The sequence below is a fragment of the Ambystoma mexicanum genome, chromosome 2p (assembly GCF_040938575.1).
Source record: "Ambystoma mexicanum isolate Mex_15411 chromosome 2p, UKY_AmexF1_1, whole genome shotgun sequence".
Classification (NCBI taxonomy): Eukaryota; Metazoa; Chordata; class Amphibia; order Caudata; family Ambystomatidae; genus Ambystoma; species Ambystoma mexicanum.
The window spans coordinates 1,414,711,960-1,414,734,361 of NC_090923.1; the positions used below are offsets into that span (position 1 = coordinate 1,414,711,960).

Consider the following 22,402-nt stretch of genomic DNA (forward strand, 5'->3'; position numbering starts at 1 on the left):
CAAATAGAAGGTTAAAGTTCATCACCGGTCCTGCTGGTGTGTTGTGCATTTGTTTAAACATTTTTTTGATGTTGTACTTGGAGCACAACACGCTTGCCGCTCATTTGTTGATGGGATTGTTTCACCTACACCTGGTTCAATATCCCAGGCGATTCCAAGAGGGTGGGGGGGGGGGGTTTCGGTTTTACATGTTGATGTTGCATTGACCTGTTATCTCTGCGATTTGGGTTGAATGCCCGAAGCGGAAATGTTTGAGGGAGAAAAGACTGAAGATTATTTTTTCGAAATAATCTTCGGTTTTTCTAACCGGAACATTTCCGAGTTACTCAAACCCTTACCCACACCCCCAACACTCCCCTACCCACACCCTTAGCCCCTAACCCCCTTCTTACTTTGCATTCTGACTTGCCGTGTCCCTGCAACACCTGTTCCCTTTAACTTCTGTGATCGGGAACCACTGCCACAGCGTCCTTTCCTTTTTTATGTTTTGTCGGGTCCTCTGCAGGGGTGTCCCCCTCGACCCCCGTTCACTATACTTTACAGAATAGTTAGTGGGGGCTGCAGGGTACACCCCGCAGGCTTTTATTCTTATTTGTTTTGGGGGGGACTGCAGGACCCCTGCAGGGGAAAACCCTGCAACCCCCGCTCAATGTATAGTGAGCAGGGGTCATGGGGGACACCCCGGCAGCCTCTGCAGCCCTTTATCTTTTTTGGGATGGCTGCAGGGGACTCCCCCTCAACCCCTGCTCACAATATATTGAACAACGGTGCAGGGGAAACCCCTGCATCCCCCAGCACCGAATGCGTGATCTGGTCGAACTTTTCAGCCGCTCAGAATTTTCGAACAGCCGAAAATCTGCTAAATCACGCATTCTGACATTTTCTTTCGGTCATTTTGGCCTAAACGATCTCTGCCTGTACGTTCGAATGTTATATTATTTAAAAAAAATTATAAAAAGATCAGAAACAAAAAAATAACGTGTTATGAAGACATCCATAAATAACTATGGTGAATAGTTGAAGAAGTGAAGTGGATATTCAGTTGTTCAAAGTTTATTTGAACACCACATCATATCGCACACACTGGGTGTAGAAGGGATGCCTGTTTCTGTGATTTCAAAGTCACTAAAGTGGAATCCGCAACTCTGCTGGGCCCATCCACCTTAAGACAATCCCCCTGCACACCCAGTGGCGCATTTCAGACAAGGCAACACAACTTTAAATGCTGTCTACCTCACCCTTGTGGGCATTGGATGAGTCTATGCCACTCATCCATTGCCCACAAGGAATGTGCTGAGGGGAGATCTGCCAGGATCTACAGGAAAAAGTAGACCTACACAGTTATGCCATCTCAGAACACAAAACTGAAGAACAAGTGGGTCACCTTTCACACAATGTAGACCCACAGTAACCTGGCAGATCACTACATCCCCAGACAGTGCGATGCTATGCATCATATGTATTGTGCCGAAGATCCCTGTCCAAATATGGGGATGTTTAGTGGGGTGAATAAGGAGGCATAGTGCATCCTTCAGTTGGTGGATGATAGGCCCAGAGGTGGTATGGGAGAGGAACCCCTGGCCACCCCTACATAGACCCTGTTCTAAGCTCGAGGGCCGTCAAATGAGGCCTTCGACGTGGTAAACCATGACATCCTGATCTCCTATCTCCATGATACCCTGGGTATCACAGATCTGGCCCTGGCGTGGCTTGCCTCCTTTATCTCTGACCGTCCTTCCCAGGTGGAACTTGGGTCCTTTCTCTCCTCTATCACTCTCTCTACTTGTGGTGTCCCCAGGGATCTAACCTACCCCCTTGGTTCTTCAATGTCTACATGGCCCCTCTGGCCCTCAGGATCTCTACCTTCACCTCTAATTTTCAGTGTTATGCGGATGACACAGAGCGCTCCTTCAGGCTCTCTTCCTCCTCCTTGCTCATTCCTGACTGCCTGTCCGCAATTCAGTCTTGGTGTGCTGCTAACAATCTCTGCCTCAATGCCAGTAAGACAGAGATTTTCATCATTGGAACCCCTGCCCCAGCCTTCCCAAGTTCTCACTGGCCGGCCTCCCTTGGCCCTGAGCCCCCACTTGCTAGTGAGGCAAGAAATCTGGTGGCCATTTTCGACTCCACTCTTTCCTTCTCTTCTCACATCTCTGACTTCTCCAAAATGTCCCACTACCAGCTACAACCCCTCAGAGGTACTCTACCTTTTCTCAACTTCCACAAAGGCCCACTTTTCCCATAACCCTGGTTCTCTCTAGGCTGGACTACTGCAACAGCCTCTTTCTCAATCTTCCTACTTCTACTCTCCGTCCGCTACAACTCATCCAGAACAGAACTGTAAGACTTATCCTTGGCCTCAAGCCCAGGGACCGCATCCCTCTGGTGCTGAAATCCCTCCACTGGCTCCCTGTGGCTGCTAGGATCAAGTTCAAAACCCTCTGCATAGTCCACAAGGCTTTCTAGGGCCGGAACCTGCACTATCTACAACTGTCACGCCTCAGGGGACCTGGCGGCTTTGGAAGAGGTGGAAGCTGCGCCCGCCATAGCGGGTTCCATCACGTTTTTTAGGAAGCGCGCGGTGCAGGTCTAGCTGTCGTTGCGACGTTCCTGACACCGGTATTTAATCCTTTCACTTCCAGGGTCGGGTGCGTTGCAACGTACAGTGTTTTTCGCCCTGTTTCCAGCGCTGCTTTTCGTGGAGTTTCCTTTTTTCTCCTAGTCCTTTTTTTTCCCTTTTTCGCCAAGGTTTTCCCTTTCCTTGCTCTCCGCTCCTTTAGTCAGTATTCTCCTCGCCTTCTTGACTCCTCCTCCCTTGTCTGTTCCGTTCCTGGCTCTTATCCTTCCTCCCTCCCGTCTCGTACTTTTCTCTCTGTACTTATTCTGTTGATTCTTGCTTCCTTCCTGTATTGTGCTTACCTTTTTGGTCCTCTTCTTTGTGGCCTCCTCTGATCCTATTCTGTTTTCATCTCCGTGTACCGACCATTGCTTGTCTTGTGGATTGCCTCACCCAGCCCTCATCTGTTTATTCTGAATCGGAACTACGTCCTGTTGATCTCCCGGTGTACCGACCATAGCCTGTTTTGTGGATTGCCTCGCCAAGTCCTCTACTGTTTATCTGTCCTGGAACTTTTGCCATTATCTGGTCTCATACCCGATCCTTGTTGGAACTTCTTCTATTTCTGGACCGTGTTCACCAGATTCCTCTCCCTCTGCTGCTGCCTCCGGAGTGTGTATACCACTACCTCTCTGCACTTGTAGATCCAAATCTTCTGGGGTTTTTTGTGCCACTGGCTTTTTGCCCATTGACCAGCGACCGAGGAGGGTTGCCACAGATCACCCAAATGGTGTCACTGTGGCGTCCTACCTTGGTCGTTCCTATCTTAAAAAAAAAGGGGTGAAGACTCGAACAAAGGACAATCCAAAGCTGACTCAACACCGGAGACTTCAAGGTGAGGAGGAAGGGGAGGAAAGGGAGTCTGGAGCATCTCAGGAGGAAGAGGAGATTACAGACCTTCCTGACAACAACGCTCTCTTTATAAATACTCTCCTTCTCGAGCCCTCCACTCGTCCTCCTCCAACTCTTTGCAGGTGAGCCGTTTTCCAAGTAGAGATTCAGGGGTAGATCTTTATCCTCTGCAGGCGCCTCCCTCTGGAACAGCCTCCCTGCCTCTCTCCACCTTTAGCCGGAGCTCCTTAAGTTCCAGAAACTCCTCAAGACCTTCCTCTTCTCTTCCTCTTTCTCTCTCCCTCTCCCTTTCTAATCTTCTCTCTTTCTTCTCCGCCTCACTCCTCCATCTCTCCCCTACTTCTGTTCAGCTTTTGCTGACTGGTCGCCTGGCTCACCTCCAGAGCCTCACATGTCCCAGGCTCCCCTGCCAGTCTTTGCACTTGCCGCCGGGACTACGCACTATGCTCTGCACTATTGCACTTTCAGCATGTGTTCCATGAGAGGGGTAACCTCTCTGCTCTTAACCCATGACCCTGCTGGACTTAGCACACTTGTTCCCGCCTCAACCTCTTGCACTTCTGTCTGTACACTTGCATGACCTGAATTTACTTAGCCTAGTAAGTTCTGTCTTGTCCCCCATTTATCTCCCTCCCTAATCTGGTGGCGCCTGAAGCACTTATTTATTAGATCATTCGGAAATCTTAAGGCCTAAGAATGACTACTGTATTCCCTTGTACCCTTCCCGCCTTGAATCACCTTGAAGCACATCACTTGTGTATAAGCACTGTACAAATATACAATTACAATAGTTAAGATAAATGTGTAGCATAGGCCCATCATTAGTGGAGTGTTACGATCAGTTACATAGAAATTCAAAATTTAACATATCAGTGATAAAGGGCAATGATTGAGGCTATTAAAAATGGTTACCATTACAGAATGGTGTTGTAAACAAACAGGGAGGAAGGGAAGGAATGGGAGAGGGGAAGGATAATTAGCTCAGGTAAAGTTGGATATGTTGCGCCACTTAATAGTGCATTAAACCATGTGCGGCCATCTTCTGTAATCCAGCCAGCAATGCATTAAAACTTGTTGTGTGGCAAATGCAGTGCTCTGGGCAGCAGTACATTAATCTGATGCTTTGCCATATCTCAGCATTAGAGCAGTTGTGCCCGAGCGCCGGTAGACAATGCAATTGTGTGTGTTATGTGCGAGATAATGTAATCCACGATCCCTTTAAGAGAGGACCTGATGTAACAGGAAGGGGAGGAGCGAAGGAGAAAGGAGTCAGTTAAAGAATAAAGATTGATAAGAATAGACCTGTCTCTGAGTCCTCCTCTGATGCCTACATTCATTATTGTGCATGAACCAAGTGTAACAACTGTCGACGAGGGGAGATGGCTCACCCCGCAGGACAGTTCTGCTGTCTCTTTACAACATCCTCCATCCCGCTAAAGTCTGCAGTGTGTGGTTCATCCTGCAACTGCACTCGGCAGCACGCTTATCCCGCAGTGTTGTACGGTGTCCTTGGTCCTTGCACGTTCGTGGGTGACCGACTATCCTAATCGCTGCCATCCACTGTGTCCAATTGCCTCCTGAGGGCGGCCGTGCTGTTGCGCGCCTTTCCCGCCGTGTGTGAGTGACGTCCAGGTTCCCTGCAAGTCCGCAGGCGACTGAATAACCGCACATCTCCAGTCTGATGAAGCAGTGCTTTGATAAGCAGTGCCCCGCCTTCCCACTGTGATCCACAACGCTCTTCACCCGCCACAAGTGGCAGCATCCAGCGCCCCCGCAGGCCCAGCTAAAGAAGAAAGTAGAGAAAGACGAGACAGTGGCAGCCCTTCCATCGGCGAGAGACATGATGAGAGGACCGCCGAACCTCCCTACCATGACGAGAGCATCAACCAGAGAGGGATACCAGTAGATGAGGTCAGGACCTGGCCTCAGAGAATTTGTTTTAGATGTGGGTTAGTGTTTCCACACTCGGGGTTGTGCCCTGCGATAAACCAGAGGAGCTCGAAGTGTGAAGAGAAACACACTATCACATCATGTGCAGAAAAGGAAGGCCCTTCCTGACCACGAGGTTGCCCATGCAAACAACATGGATAACACCGGCTGGCAAACTGTCACGCTTCGTCCCTGGAAGGTATGGCAGCGTTGGAAACTCCATTGAGGGGCCATTGTCTAGTCTTTGTGTTGCTGCGGCACATTAAAGACAGGCAATGCCCCTCGCTCCGATCATTGCAACTTTCTTGTGCTATACGCTCGTAGCTCGCTACATCTCTCTCTGTGTGTAAGACCCCTGTGATCCTAGTTCCTCCCGCCTCGGCGTGTACCCCTGTACGCTGCCCACACTGTGTTTTCCTCTTACCCTTCTATCGTGCTTACCGGCTCCTGTCTCTACTTTCTCTTCCCCGGCGAAGCCTGCGCTTCCTGATCTGTCTACCCTTTAATTCGTACTTTTCTTGTTGTTAACTGCTCACTGTGGATATCCTCGCGGAGTCAGTTATCCTGGTTCCTCTTATCAGGTATTCACTTTGTTTCTCCGAGTCCATTGCGCCAGTGTCCATTTCCCTGCCAGCTGGTCACCAATGCGATCAGACTGTTCTTTCCTTCTTCATGCTACACCCGCTACGTACCTTCATCCTCTGATCTCCAGCTTCCCTCGACTTACCCACGTGGAAGTGGAGAGGGCGCTTCTGACTAATGCAGGAGTTATAAGACCATCCAACGACCTGCTGTATCTTCATTCTGCACAGGGTTTTTTGTGCCAAAATTGCCTTTTTCCCTGTTCGGGGGCTGGCTCCTCAGAGTTCCCCTTGTCCGTAGTTCTTATCTCGGTCAAGGTGGCCTCTGGGGGAGCACGTCCCTATCTTCACGAAAGAAAGAAGGAGAAGAAAGAAAAGCAGGAAGAGGATTCCAAGAAGGTTAGAAGAAACAGGTCACCCAGGAGAGCTCCACAAAAGATCCAGGTAAGGATAGCCAGGCCAGAGGGAGGATCTTTCAGAGCCTGATAACAAAATACACGCAGATGCCACATAGGATAGAGAGGACAAAGGAACAAGCCCCGGAATATGGAGAAATGCAATACGAGGAACAAACACCACAATACATGTACTATCCAGAGCAATATGAACACCCCTTCGATCCTACCAAGAATACAAAGACGCCGGAACAGGAAATATTCCCAGAATATACAGGTGAGTTTGTGAACCTAATGCATGGATATCGGAAGTCAGTGGAAGCACCAAAAGTCTTGGTCGAAATGGGAGGAGAAACACACTATTTCTTGATCGACATGAGTGCCACTGTTAACATCATGGAGGAGCAACAGTTCTGACAGACTAGCGTGAGAAGCAGTTTATCACAGCGAATGGGGCGCATATTTCACTGGGGTGCTAGCACACTGCTATCATCAATTGTACAGTTTCAGAGGAGCACCTTGTCACACAGGGGAAGATCAACAACCACCACCATTCACGTCCTCAGAAGCCCTGTCCGTGGAGATGTCAGCTCAGTTACCTGACTGCAAAGGAACTGGGGCTGATTGAGGTCCGCTACCAGGACAATGAGGTGGTGAGATGCAGTGATAGTCGCACCAACATTGGGATCATCTGCCATGTGTCATACAAGGCACATTTCCTGAACTCTTCCATGGAAAATTGCAAGGTATGGTGGTGCAATTACATATTGATGAAAAGGTTCCCCCAGTACCACAACACCCCCGAAGGTGTCCCAGGAACTACAGCAGCTATTAGACAGCGGAGTAATAGAAAAAGCCGTAGGATCAACACCATGGATCTCACCACTATCGATAACTCCGAAGGAAAGGAACAAGATCAGGCTATGTATCAACATGAGGGTGGTAAACAAAGCGATAAAAAGGGACAGACACCCAGGTCCGAGGACATGATTATGCAGTTAAACAGAGCCACAAAATTCTCAAAGCTAGATTTAAATCAGGAGTATCATCAACTGGAACTACACCCCAAAACAAGACCAATAACAACGTTTGCGACACACAAGGATTCTTTTCGGAACAAGCACCTCAACTTTGGCATTTCCTCCGTCGCAGACATTTGTTTTAGAGACTATTAGGTAACTGTTGATTACCATCAAGTCAGCTTTTAACTATAGTGACGATATACTGGTCTGCGGGACTTCTCTGGAGAGACACAGTCTAACCCAGATGGCAATATGTGAAACACTGAGTAAGGCTGGCCTCATGCTAAATTATGAGAAATTTAACATCAACAAGAACAAGCTCAAGTTTTATGGTCCCATCTTCTTGAGTCATGGTATGCAACCTGACCCTAAAAAAGTCTGCACTAGTAAAGGGCTCTCAGCTCCCACACAGGTGGGGGAGGTGAGGTCATTTCTAGGGATGGCGGGATATTGTGCCTGTTATCTGCCTAAGTGTGCCATCACCACAGAACCCCTACGACAACTGCTGAGGAAGGAAGATCCATTCTGCTGGTCTCTGCAGTGCCGGTAGGCTTTCGACCAGATCAAAGAATAACTTGTGAATGCCAGACACTTAGAATACTTACCCCATCCTGGCACATCAAGATAGTGGTTAATTCCAGCCTGATTGGCCTAGGTGCCATCCTGGCACAGACGGAAGAGGAAAAGTCACCAACGAGCCACGTTGTGGCATACTCGAGCAGGGCCTTGATTCACATGGAAGGAGCGTATTCCCAGACAGAGAAGAAGAGCCTTACTGCCGTCTGGGCATGCAAGTAATTCCACCATTTTATTATTGGCAATAACTTCAAACTGGTGACGGATCACCAGGCCCTATTGTCCTTCTTTGGCAACTCGAAGATGAAGATGCCCCATCGCATTGAGAGATGGGGCATCCACATCCAGGAATACAACTATAAGATCATAGAAAGACCAGGAGGAGACAACAATCCAGTTGACTATATCTCACGGTTCCCAGAACAGCGTCAACAAGAGCCGAGAGAAGGGGATGCAGTACATCTATATTACATCACAGAAGCGTCACCAGAGGAACCTGTGATAGCCATGGCCAATTAAATTACTTCAACCGATGGAAGGATTACAAGCTACAACTACAGCATCAGGGGGAGGTCAACAACAGAGCGATGGAGAGGCCAGCTAAGATCCATGCAGAGCTAGCAGATTCGGACCAGCAGATCCTACTACGAGGATGTCGACTAGTGATCCCAGTGACACTTGGGATAAACATGGTACAAACAGCACATGAAGAGCATAGAGGGATGGATGCCACAAAGAAACTATTACGTCAGAATGTGTGGTTCCCATTCATAGATGGGATGGTGGAAGAGGTAGTGAGAAGATGTTTCCCATGTCTATGCACAGCGACGGGACGACAATCCCCAAAAAACTGTGGCACAGAGTCGCCATGGATTTCTTTGGGCCAGTGGAAACAGGTGAATATTTGCTTGTGATTATGGACGAGTTTTCAAGATTTCCAATAGTGAAGAAAATGAACACCACCGCTTTTGCGCAGGTGGAAGGAGTGATCGATGAGGCTTTCAGCGAGTAGGGCATTCCTTACATGATGAAAACAGACGATAGACCCCTTGTTAATGGCTACCATTTTCACCAATTTGCAAACAACTTGGGATTCATACACCAGAAGGTCAACCTCTCATGGCCACAGGCCAATAGCATGGCTGAGCGGTTCCTCTCATCGATTAAGAGAACGATTAAAAAAGCAATGATTGAGGGGATGCTTATACAACAAGCATTGCAGTGCAACAGGAAAAACTGCAGGAGAACTAATGGTGGCATATCAAGCCAAGAGAAGGCTACTCAGAGCAGCACCAGAGCAAGGGGGAGATGGCCAGAACCCAGGGGGCTTGATCTTAGAGATTGTGATGCCAGAGCAAAAGAACAAGCCAAGGAGTGGACTGATTGGACACAAGCATCAAAACTGAAGGTGTTCAATAAAGGGGCTGAAGTGCTGCTGAAACAGAGATTGCAGAGGAAGACTGACTCTCAGTATGAGGAGACGCCATTATGAGTGACTGAGATTAAAGGGACGAACGATGATATCTGCCCAGAATGAGAGGAAAGAAATAACCCGAATGCCTCCTTTTTCAAACACCTTGCTAAAGATACGGAGGAAGAAGAAAGGGCAGAAAGAAACAGGGAGCAGTCCAGTGGAGAGGCTGCCGATGAGGAAAGAAGAAGAGATGAGCCAGAAAACCACAAACAACCACAGAGTGAACAGAGGGACAGCGCAAGACCGTCAAGGAATGTTAAGAGGCTTATTAGACTCATAGAGGAAATGTGAGATGGATGCAAGGAAATATGTGAGGGGGAGGTGTTATGTGCAAGATAATGTAATTCACTGACCCTTTAAGAGAGGACCTGATGTAAAAGGAAGGGGAGGAGCGATAGAGGAGGAGGGAGTCAGTTAAAGAATAAAGAGTGTTATGAATAGACTGTCTCTGAGTCCTCCTTAGCGGGCTACATCCATTATTCTGCACGAACCAAGTGTAACAGTGTGCAGTATAAATCCTAATAACATAACATAAAATAACATTAAAGAAACTAGCATTAGGGCATCCATGATGCTGCAGGCAGTAGTCCTCTGACCTGGCGCTATGCCATCCCATCTCCATTGGCAGGTAATACAAAAAATGTGTGTTGTACCTCTTCAGAATTGCACTAACTGGTGTTGTGACATGACCCACATCCTCATCAATAGCACATTCAAATATTGTTGTGCCATATTCCGCTGCCCATGCATTTCTGTATTAAACTACCTTTGTGACATATCCTCTTGCCTATGCATTTCTGCATTGGACTGCAGTTGTGCCCTATCCACCTGCCCATGCATGTCTGTATTTATTTATTTAGACATTTATATAGCGCCCAAAGCCCATAGGCATCTAGGCGCTTTAACTTATGAATTTAGTTACAGAAAGTGCTTACACTGGTTACAAGCCAGGAGAGGACCTGGAAGGTACGCAGTATACAGTTTAGGAAAGTTTCGCCACTTGTTACGGGGAGTTACTTCCAGAATACATACATTGACATGATAAGTGCAGAATATATAGTCTAGGATAGCTCGCCTGTTGTTACGGGGAGCTACATCCAAATACATTCTGAAGACATGATAGGTGCAGAATATATGGTCTGGGAAAAAATGTGCCTCTTGTTAACGGGGAGCTACATCCAGAGTATAAACAAAAGATATTATAGGTGCAAAATATATAGTCTGGGAAAAACTTGCCTCCTGTGGAGGGGAGCTACGTCCGAGAATACATACAAAAGGGCATGATAGGTACCAAGTATATGGTCTAAGAGAGATGTCGCCTCTCAGTAAACAAACAAATTGCAAATGGTAAGAAGACAGTGAGGTCTGGATGGGCAAGGTACATCGCCTCATGTTACAGGAAACCACTTCCACAATATACCGTTACAGAAGTCACAGAAATGCAGATAGGAAAGTCCAAATTAAGGTGCCATCCCAAAGGCTCCACCAATAGCATGCAATTATGATTGTTTAAGAGTACAGTCAAGTCCACATACACAACATGTAGAGCCTCCCATTAGGCTGCAGGGGCCGCTTCGATAATGTGCAGCTATGAATGCATCAGTGAATACAACAGTAGCAAGGTCAGAATGCCATGCTAGCAGGAGACTACGACGATAGTGTGCCTTTAAAAGTTACATATAGGAATGCTTCGGAAACAAGACAGTGGTGCCAGCCAGTATTAAACTGCTGTTGTGTGTGTGACCTTTTCATGAGAGGATAGGAACCCCTCTCGGCCCGTGGTGTGAGGCCTGCCAGGATGAAAACCAGAGCTAGTCCTGCCCAGAGGAGGATGGTGGCAGCTGCGAATGACTGTCCACTCCAAAGTGCCTGCTTATTGATGTGCAATACCAACTTTCATCACCTCATACCTGTTGAAAAAAATGCTGGCCAAGGTTTCTCTTTCTTACCTAGAGCCACATGTGAGGCAGAACAAGTATGTAGAGAGCGCCCATAGGACTGCAAGCCATCCCTGTCCCATGTGACCCTTCTACAGCCATCTGAGCTGCAGAGCCAACAGGGAGGGAGGAAGCCAGGGAAAGAAGTGTCAGAGAACTAACGTTGCTACCTAAGGCGCCACGCACAGGGGCACACAGAAGCTAAACCACTGCGCCAGACCTGTGTCATCAAGGACGTTTCATGGAGGGGCAATCGCATAGCATGTATGCACTTACCTTGGGGGTAACCAGATCACGGCTCCCTAAGACAAACCTTGACACTTTGCCTCTAGGCTGAACTTGTTACAGCACAACAGCCATATGCAGGGAAAAGGGGAAGAGTCTTAACCCACTATTTGTAACTTCCCATGATTATTACCACCTCCTGAGTGGTGAATACAGGACTAGATCGGTCAGGGCCTATAAGCCAGTAGGAGAAGGAGGGGGAAATGGGAGAGGCAAAAGAAAACCACAAGATGTGGGTAGTTCGGGTGAGGTTAGAGGAGGAGGAGGTGGCAGACCTAGAGACCGGCAGGAGAAAAGATGGTGGATTGGAATGTGGAGACAAATTGGAGAACAGATGAGGTATTGGTTGGTGAGAGCAAGTGGTACTGTGTGGTGAGTGTGTGTGCGTGCAAGGTAAGTGAGTGAGAGTATTAGAGTGTGTGTAAGGAGTGAGTGGGAAATGATGTGCGGGTGAAAGGAGAGTGACTGAGAGGACACTGGGGTGGTGTGGTAGGCAAGTAGTAAAAGGCAAAAGAAGTTGCACGGACAGTGGAGGAACACTTTGGGAGGAGAGGGAGCGAAGGTGGGTACAGTTGCATGTAGTAGAGTAGCTAGAGTATCAGTCAGAGGCTGAGTTGTGGAATATCTGGGCGTGCGAGGAAGGAGCCCAAGTTGGTAAGAGTGTCTGAAAGGCACAACCTTTTAATCCTTTTAGTCAGTAACCATATTGATAGTGCAAGGATAGTTAAGGAAGTTCATGGGGGAGTTTAGATAGATAAGGTGATTGCCTTTAGGATATCCTTGAGGGCTTTAAAAAAAAAATTGTTAGAGTTTACAGGTGTTATCTATGAACGCTAGGCCAGGGACACCTTGGCTAGGATGGGAAATGCTGAATTCAGACGAGAGAGTATGGGAGTACCCTAGCACATTGCCAAAGAAATCACTAAAGACCCTAGAACCTTCTCTGAGAATTAGGGTGTTCATTTTGAGCCACCTGTGACAGTACACTGTTGTTACATTGATAGTCTTTTTTCGATGGGTTTTTTACCATTCTTTTTTTTTTAAAGGGATCAAAAAGTATATGGGGTAGTGGGTAAGGACATATAAGGGGTAGGGGGAAAAGAAATATAAATCAATTGGGAAAGGTGGGATTCAGGAGGGGCCCCTCAAAACGAAAACATTTGTTTTGATGAGTTTTTTTTAGAAAAAGGTTTTGGTAAAAACCCATAAAAAAAGGCTGTTGTTGTAATAACAGAACCGCTGTGACATTTGCCACATTCCCTACCTAGGAAAACGGTGCAGCAAGTTCGACGCTTGATTACATCTTTGTGGATGACGGGCTCGGGGGTTGCTGCTTGAAACCATCTGTGGAGTTTTTGCGATATAACGATCACGCATTTATAGAAGCGCATTCAAAGTCTTCCTAAACTGTACTGACAGCCTGCGCAGGTTAGTATCTGATTCGAAGTGTATATCGGGCTTAGTAGTGAGCAGTTTGGGTTCACAGATCCATTGGAATGTGGGGAAGGTTGCAAGGGTGAACACTCTTTTAGACACATATCTGAAATCCACAGACCTGGCGTGGAAATTCAACACTTTTATTCCGAACGAGTTTGACGATTTCGTTCACCGCCTATTAAAGGAGGTTGTTTTTCTTTCGGGGAGGCCAGAGCGCACCCAGAATCAATCACAAGCACGCCTACAACAAAGAGGTTGTTGCGCAAAAAATAGATGCGCTGGAAGATAGCCCAATTTAAAAAAAGAGGCCAGGGTCGTCCTGATGTAGTGTCCAAAATAAGGCAGGCTTATCGGAACTGGGTGAGACAATGCAAAGCAGCAAGAGAGCAATCGGATGGTGATACAATGCTAACATGCCTAAAGGATAAGATTTCCAAAGCCTTCTGGCAAATAATTAATTCCAGTGCTGCTCCCCAATCGCTGCGCTAAATAAATGGGGACTCAGACTGGGGATCATACTGGTTTAAACCGGGATGTTCCTCAATTGGAATGGGACCAGACCGCAATTGCATACATGGATTTTGGTGAGGGCGTGATCCTCATGGTAATTAACTCTATCAGTCCCTCAAGGGCACCAGGCCCTAATGGCCTGGCCAACCTCGTATTGAATTCTGACGGGGCTGCTTGGGCAAGGACACTTACAGTTGTGTTTGCCAACAGCCTGGCTTCTGGCACCTTCCCACCCACATGGTCTAACGCTTATATAGTGCCCATTTTTAAACAAGGAGACTGAACTGACCCAGCCTGCTATCATCCGATCGCACTCCTCGATGCGGAAAGTAAAATATTTCTTCTACTGTACTACATCACCTGGAAACATGGGTTGTGGGGTCGGGACGACTTTGAAAATGGCAAACGGGATTTAGGAGACGGATAGGGACCTCGTTAAATGGAGTGGTCATTAATACTGTTCACCATCTTGTGTGGAGTGGCAAGTAAGAAGCATTTTACGTAGACTCTCTCGACCTAACAGTTCGGGGCTGCACTGAATAACTGTTGTGGTGTGTTCTCTCGTGGTCCTGTGCACGAACACATTAAGCTGATCCTAATATCTCATATCCTGGGCACTGATGTGTTTAACGGGTGAGGTCCCATCCCCCAAGATGTTATCAAAAGCGCAATAAGCAGATTCTGTGGGACCTACCCTGCCATGGCAGCGCTGCATCAAACTACCGAAAATCTTCCAAACCCTGGAAAGTAAATGAAACTGACCTTTGCCCTCGCCTGTGCCCTCAGCAATAGCACTTTAAAATGGTATTGCAGCAGCGTCATATCCTTAGGAACGTGCGTTAATGCTGTAACATCTCCCGTCACTTATCCAATAGGGCATTATCCTGGCTCTCCTATCCGGTGCCCTAGCAGGAGCATTTACCCATTGACTGGCGTTGGGTAAGCAAGGGTGATCCACTGTGCAGCCTGTGAACATGGCGTGCACACACTAGCATCATGAAAATCCCATGCAGCAGGGGTGTTGCTAGGTCTGGAAAAGACACGGGGCTAAGCTGATGTCAGAACTGTTGGGACTGGGGGCTAGCTAGTCTTTTGGCTGTAGCTCCTGAGATTATATCCGGGGCTACAACCAAAAGATCAGGGGCTACAGCCCTCTTAACCACCCCCCTAGCAACGCCCCTGCCATGCAGACCCGTGGCAGTGCATCAGGCATCATTGGTACAAAGCCCTCCTCACCCCGTGCTACAGAATGGGCGATGGGATTCCATACCCCTCAAACTTGTAGTCTCTTGTTAAAATACAAGCAGCAACATAGTGGCCCTCATTACAAGTTTGCCAGTATCCCGCCAGTAATTCCGGTGGGATACCGGCAAAGTAACCTACCGTTTCCGCCAACTGATATCCTGGAATTACCGGGAAATTACAGATGGCGGAAAGGCCTGTCAGTCCCCATTCCATGGAGTTCCATGGAGTTTTGCCAGTGGTGAACTGAGTTCCCTCTAGCACCTGGCAGTGAACCCACACAGGCAAAGCTGTAGTTTGATGGTCTGGGAAAAGTGCTGGACATGGAATTACCAGCACTTTTACCTGCATTTTTCCTGGACCAATAAACTTGTAACCTCCAGCTCATTAACATTATTTTCTGTTCCATTTTTAGAATCCATCCATTCAAGAATTACTGCTATGTGAGGTTTTACTGCAGCTCCATGAGCCCGGCATCAGCCACAGTCATTTGGCCCCTTAATTGATGGCGCCACCTCCAGTGCTTATTCCTCAGGGACGTCATTTGAGGGTTGCTGGGGCTCACAACTGTGACCCCTGGGTCACAGTTTGCAACCCGTAGGGACTCCTTTGCGACCCCAATGATATAAAAGAATACACATGGAAGCTCCTGGTGTAGCATGGGCCCCTGCATGCCCCCGCCACACCAGGTCTGGGGGGTCCCCGCCCAGTCCTCACGCATCAGGGTGAAGGCTGGGCTGCGAACTCGTTCATTAGGGGTTGGCATTGGAGCTGACTGTGACGTGGCACGTCACATGCCATATTCAGCTCCAATCCCCTTCTCCCTTTGCTTCCTCGCATCTCACATACAGGAATCCGGAAGCTCTCTCAGCTTCCTGGTTCCTATTTGTGAGCAGCACGGAAGAGCCGAGGGTGGCCTGGAAGGATGGACCAACGCTACAAGAAAAAGGTAAGGTGGCTTTTTTTTTAAAAAGATGTCAATGTTGCTGCATGTGTGAAGCGTGTGTCGGATATATGTATGTGAATGGTGGGTGAATGAGAAGTAATGTGATGTGATGTGTGTTTTTGAATGTTCTGAGTGTGTGTGTGCCCGTGTAGACAATGCAATGAGGGGATGTAAGAGAAAGTGCGAGTGACTGGTGGGTGAATAAGTGTGAACGTGGTGGTGTGTTTTTGAATGTTGTGGGTGGCTGTGTGCCTGTGTAGAGAATGCAATGAGGGGATGTAAGAAACGTTGTGAGAGACTGGGGGGTGAATTAGTTTGAAGGTGATGGTGAGTTTCTGAATGTTGTGGGTGGCTGTGTGCCTGTGTGGATAATCCATGAGTGGAAGTAAGAGAAGGTGTAAGTGATTGGTGGGTGAATGAGTATGAATGTGATGGTGTGTTTTTGAATGTTGTAAGTGGCTGTGTGTCTGTGTAGAGAAGGCATTGAGTGGTTGTAAGAGGAGGTGTGATTGACTGGTGGGTGAATGAGTCTGAATGCGATGGTGTATTTTTGAATGTTCTGTGTGTGTAGGTAGAGAATGCAATGGGTGGAGTTAATTAAAAGGTTTATGAGTGAGTGAGTGACTGGTGGGTGAATGAGTATGAATGTGATGGCATGTTTTTTAATTTCCGGGTTGGTGGGTGGGTGGTTCTGTGCCCTTGTAGAGAATTCAATGGGTGGAGACAGGAAAAGGTGTATGAGTCGGTGACTGGTGGGTGAATGAGTATGAATGTGATGGTGTATTTTTGAATGTTCTATTGGGGTGGGTGGTGCCTGTTTAGAGAATGCAATGAGTGGATGCAAGAGAAGGTGTGAGTGAGTGACTGGTGGATGAATGAGTATGAATGTGTGAATGTGGTAGTGTGTGCTTGAATGTTGTGAGTGTGTGGGTTTGTGCATCAGTGGTGAATGCAGTGTGAATACATGTGAGAGGGGATGTATGGGTGAGTGACTGGTGGGTGAACATGGATGCATATGTGTGTGTGCGTAAGGCCCTCAGAGACTGGGGATCACTAGAGCATTTTGGACACATCCTTTATTGATTTTGCATGTTTTACTGGTATTTTCGGGTAAAGCCAAGTTCATGAGTCATTATCTGGCTAGCCTCGCGTTTTGGTGTGTCAGTCTAGCCATTGCTTACTGTGGCATGACATTTATTACTCAGCATCTTTAAAACGGCAAGCATGACAAGTAGTTTTACCTGGCTAGACTGATGTTTTGGTGTAGCAGCCTTTATATTTTTTGCTGGAGCCTGACTTTTTATTAACTGAGCATCTATGATGAATCAAGCATTATACGTGTCCTTATGGGTCTAGCCTGGCTTACATTGGAACCAGTTTGGACAGGTTTCCCTTTTGTGGCAGGTCACTTTTAATGGCCAGACCAACAGGAGTATGTTCTTACATAGGAGTACTGGCATGTGTTGGTAGAGCCAGTTTTATGCCAAGTGCCAGTAATGATACTATAAAAAACATCTCAAAGCGAACATGAGTATAGTATAGGAATGATAGCAGATGTTGGTGGAGCCAGCATGGATATATATGGGCACAGCCAGCATGAACATGTATTTTTACACTGGCATGTATTGCAGGGACAAGCATGATAATGCATTGGGTAATGCCCTTTGCACTTTTGATGACTTGCATCTATTGCACTTTTTTCATGATTTACCCTACACCCCCACAAAACCGATTGTTGGCCCTTTACCCAAATTGTTGGCCTTTTACCCACATTTTCACAGAAGTGTGCTGTGTAATGCACCATTTTAACCCATTATTCAAAACATTTTCTCAGGGGAGGGGGAAAAATCCCCCCTAAACCTAAACTCATTTTCATTAGTTTGGGCTCCCTCGCTATGCTCAATCACAATCACATACTTTTGGCAAATATTGACACCCTCCAAAAAACAACTCACCAGCCACCACTGTCTTTTGAGAAAACCCTTTGCATATGTCGCAGTTATCAGCCGAATGATGAGGGTGGAGACAGTATATACAATCCATATGTCCGTCCCCCTCGTAAACTTTTTTCAAGCCGCACGTCGCGCACGGACGGAACAGCGCTTTTCCTGACATGTAGGAAAATTTCACCTAACTCCAACTCCAGGTACACAACCTTGTACAAAATAGTAAGACGACGCAAGGAGATCCCACTACTTTGGAGACGGTTGAAATCTGAAGGGGAGCTGCGGGGACGGGCCTCTTATACTGGGACGGCCTACGGAGCATGCGTAGGCGGGTCCTAAAAGGATGTATATAGGACACAAAAGTGTCGGAAGTTTTCCTATAGGAAAAGGCTATATATGTGTACCGAGGGGTCCCAGTCTGATGACGGGGAATATTCTAAGCATGTGAATCCATGAAAGATACCAATGCTGGAGAAATGGAGTTACAGGTAAGAAACTATTCCCTTCTTTCACTTGCAGTAGTGAATGCCTCTGCAGCGGCATAGTCATCATGAACATTGCACACACGGTGGTCCGAGCCTGCCAGGGTGTAGCGTGCCCTGTTCTTTGTTGAGGAGCTTGGGGGGGGGGCACAGCATGGCCAGAAGGAGGCCCCAACATTTTGTGCTGCGCCATTGTCTGACAAAGGGATAGTGTGAGGTGCACGCTTGAATTCTGTCAGTGAGTCCCCTGGTGAGAAGCAACTCGTGGTTGTTTTCAATTTGAAACAACTGTGTGGTGCTATAGATTTATGTGTGCAGCAATGATACTGCATTAAATGGTGGGGGCTTTTAAAGTCCTGTGGCACCCAGTATTACACTTAGATAATAAAAACAATGGGGGTTCTTGGGTATATCAAAAGAACCTTTCCCAGGTATTATACTCCAGCAAAGATAACATTATCTTGATACTAAATCCTGGTCAATGATTTAATTTTCAGGCCTTGCTCATGCAACATTTTCTTCCTGGGTAAAAAGCAGCACACACCTCCCCAACTCAGTGCTTTTGGCTTGTTTAACACAGCAGCACCACAGATAACAAGTACTTCTGTGTCCATTGATGTATAGATGTTTCATACACTAGCTGTAGCCTGCGTTAGAGATTTTGGTTACCCTGTTACAAGTACCATGCATTATGTATGTTTTACATATAGACCCCACATCGAATATGGAAAATGACATTCCCCAAATTTGTGATCGAGGACAAATCACGCGTCCCTCTGTGCCTCGGTTCTTATAAATGGCTGAAATGAGAGCACCTGGAAACACAGGTGCTAGACACATCTGAAAAATCTGAAGGTCATTTGTCATCACTTCCTGTGATGTCACTTGGGGCAGGGTCAAATGGCATCACTTCCTGTGATGCCATTGGGGGCAAGGGTCATGTGATGTCACTTCCGCTACAGCTGGCATTTTGATGAAATGACATCCCTGTTATTCGTTTCATTGAAATAGTCCACATATACAATCACACAATGGTCTAAGATAAAGACCCGCAGGCACTTACTGCCTGATCACATACGGCCAGCTTTAATACTTGTGATGTTTCATAGTCTCCAGATGTATCGTTGCTCGTCTGTGCACCTCTTCCTTTAGTCAAAGAGCGTTTTGCATTTTAAATCAATAAAAAACATCTGTCTGTACTCTTTAAACTGCTGTTTTGTGGTGTGGCAGGGCGATGGGAGATACAGACTCTAATCTACCCATTCTGGCCTCCTCTGCATGAGGTCAGAGTTCATTCTTATGATGGCACATGTATGGAATGGGTGCATATATGAGGGGTGGGTATAGAGGGCTTAGCAGGAGGAGGGTGGGGAGGAGGGAAGTGGCAAATAAGCCTGGTTGAACTTTCTAAAACGTGATCCGCAGGCTTCCGCCAACCTCAAATTGGGTAGTTTTGCAGTTTCCTACAGACTTTTCTTCCAGCCAGAATTGGCCAAAATCTCCTTTAAAAGTGATACATGTTAAGGGAAGTTCAGGCGAAGTTTGGCCAGGCTTGGGCTGACTGGTTGGTAAGAATAAAATCACAAAATAACCTAAAAGGCTTCAGGAAGTGAGAGAAAGGTTAGGGGAAAGGGAGCGGTCAAGGGAAGCTGACTAGGGGTTTTAGCAAGATGAAACATAGTCCTGTGCCTCTATGAATGTTGTCCAAGTAGGACAGCACATTCAACTCTGCAGTAAGATATTTCAGTAGATTCACACACCTCTTGCAGAGATCTATGTGCAACTGCAAGTCCCAGGTTTAAATTTGGGTAAGAAGACTCAACTTGTACTCCTTCTGAAGTTGATCAAATTTGTGAAGCTTAATTGGTGAATTGTAAGATTGTCTGTTAGATGTGGCGGACTAGAAGGAGTTGGTGCACTGCAGACATTTTTATGGGCTTTTATTTAAACAATAATATAAAAAATGCCTAGATTGCCCTATGCTAAGGGGATGTTCCCTGCCTAATCAAACTAACTAAGGGTGCCCGTTCTTCATCAAAGTCCAAAGAAAATGGCCCTCATTACAACCCCGGCGCTAAACCATGGCGCTATTAGCACCATGGTTGGTGCCGGTGTTGTAACGAGTCCGGCATGGTGAAATGGGGAAATACCGCCGGGGTGGCGGTATTTCCCCATTTCACCATGGCCCTTCCCCATTCCCATTTTCGCCCCATAGGGCTCAATGGGACTGGGGAAGGCGCTAAGTACGGTACCGCAAATTGCGGTACCGTAATTAGCACCAAGGTCCCTTTGCGGCACCCTACTTTAACGGCTGGTAAAACCAGCCGTTAAGGTCGGGTCCCGCAAAGGGACCTCGTAATCGGGCGTTAAGTGTTTAATGGCGCTGACACCTTTTACGGCGCCGTTAAACCCTTAACACCAGGGTCGTAATGACCCCGAATGTCCTCAGTCCAAAACCTACTCTTAACTGGTCCTACCACTATACCTGATAACTAAACAGCATCAGAATGTTCAGCTTCTGGCAACTTCACTTTAGCCGGGCTTTCTTGGCTTCTTCTCCGAGTTTTCCAAAAACAAACAAAGTTCTTGAAATTCAAAAAAATTGTTAAGTCAATAAAGAAGGTTTCCCAGGAGAGAGTCATGCATTAGGAGTGCCTTAAAGGCATACTCTAGTAAAAATTTTTATTGTCCCTATGGGTCGGCCATGTTTTTTTAAGGCTAAGTGGCTCGATTTTAGAAAACTTTCCTATGGACCTTACCCGAGTTTTCGTCCATTAAACGCACGCGAAAACAAGCACCTGGGAGCCGCCATTTTCTGATAATCCTATCTTTTCCCCGATCGCCCTGGTGGACCTGCTTTTGCGGCACTAAATCAATTCCCCCGCCCCTGAGCCTGACATTATCAAAACATTCATATTCCCCGCCTCTCCCCGTGACGTTACTGTGCTGCGTAGGCAAAAGCGCCCAGTCGTCTTCTGCGCGACTCCACACAGAACCCGGAAACCAACACAGATCAACTCACAACACAGCGCGCCACAATTCGGAATATGAAACTGTACTTTACAATGAAACAGCAACACGGTACATTTGGTAAAGTACATTTATTTGGCATCAAATGTTTAGAGAATATTCATATGAACTCCGGAAGACATTTATTTTCTTTTATCTGTATCTGCAATAACTGTTCCGTTTCATCTTGGGTCACGCGCTGTTCCATTATGGCACACAGGGTGTTCATTTTCGTAAAAAGAATCACTTTGGAAGCACGGTGAACCGCAAGGCTGTTGCATCAACTAGGCACTAGTCCAGCCTAAAGGTTGATATGTTGCTTCTAGCCACTAGTACAGCGTAAGGGCATGTGGGCCCTTGGCGATCGTCCCATAATATGGTGATCGTGCTCCAGTTGTTGACACGAAGCTGCAGGTGTCTGCTGAAGAATCCGTCCGCCGGTGTCTCAAACAGGTGGCAGTTGCAGAACGGGATCAAATACCTGTTAAGAAAACAAATAAATGATAATTAGTCTCACTAGTCGAACTTCATTAATGTTACTCATTTCATTCATTACGGCCGATCAGAAACTATTTGCTTGCAAGGGTAGTTCAATGGAGTATGTTCTTCGCTAACATAAATGCAAAAAGTAACGAGATAAATCTAGGGCAACACACAATGATAAACGACACTCTACATGCATGAGGAATGATATGATATATGATATGGCATTTCTAACGCGCGTATACTCAAGTGTATAGTGATACTGAGTGTCAAGTGTATACTGATCGCGCATGGGGATGGGCTGTACAAGGATAGTTGAATACAAATTAAATAATAGGGCCAGCTGGTGGCAAGTGCAAGGTAAATGCCGGGACAAGGGGCTGAAGGATACAGAGACAGTCACGTAGTGCATGGAAAAGTGGCTGGGCCAAGGAGCGAGATCGGTGACACCAGTGAACCTGCATGCCCATGTGCCCTCTACGAACAGTTTTAACATCTTTTACAGTCTTCATACAATCATTTATTCATGCATCCATTCACTAAATCTTCATTCCGGTATAAAAGCGTGTAAAGATTTACTTACATTATATTTGAAATTTCCATTGTGTCTCTTCGTAATGCAGTCTGTAAAACGGACCGTGCTCTTGACAATGATTTTTCGTATACTGACCTAAAACTG

The 22,402-nt window shown here is 46.8% G+C and overlaps 1 protein-coding gene across 1 annotated transcript in view; it reads left to right on the forward strand.

Annotated features, from left to right (window-relative positions):
- The window catches only part of LOC138567566 (uncharacterized), a 171,228-nt gene that overhangs the window by 89,785 nt on the left and 59,041 nt on the right, over positions 1-22,402 (forward strand). The window lies entirely within an intron of this gene.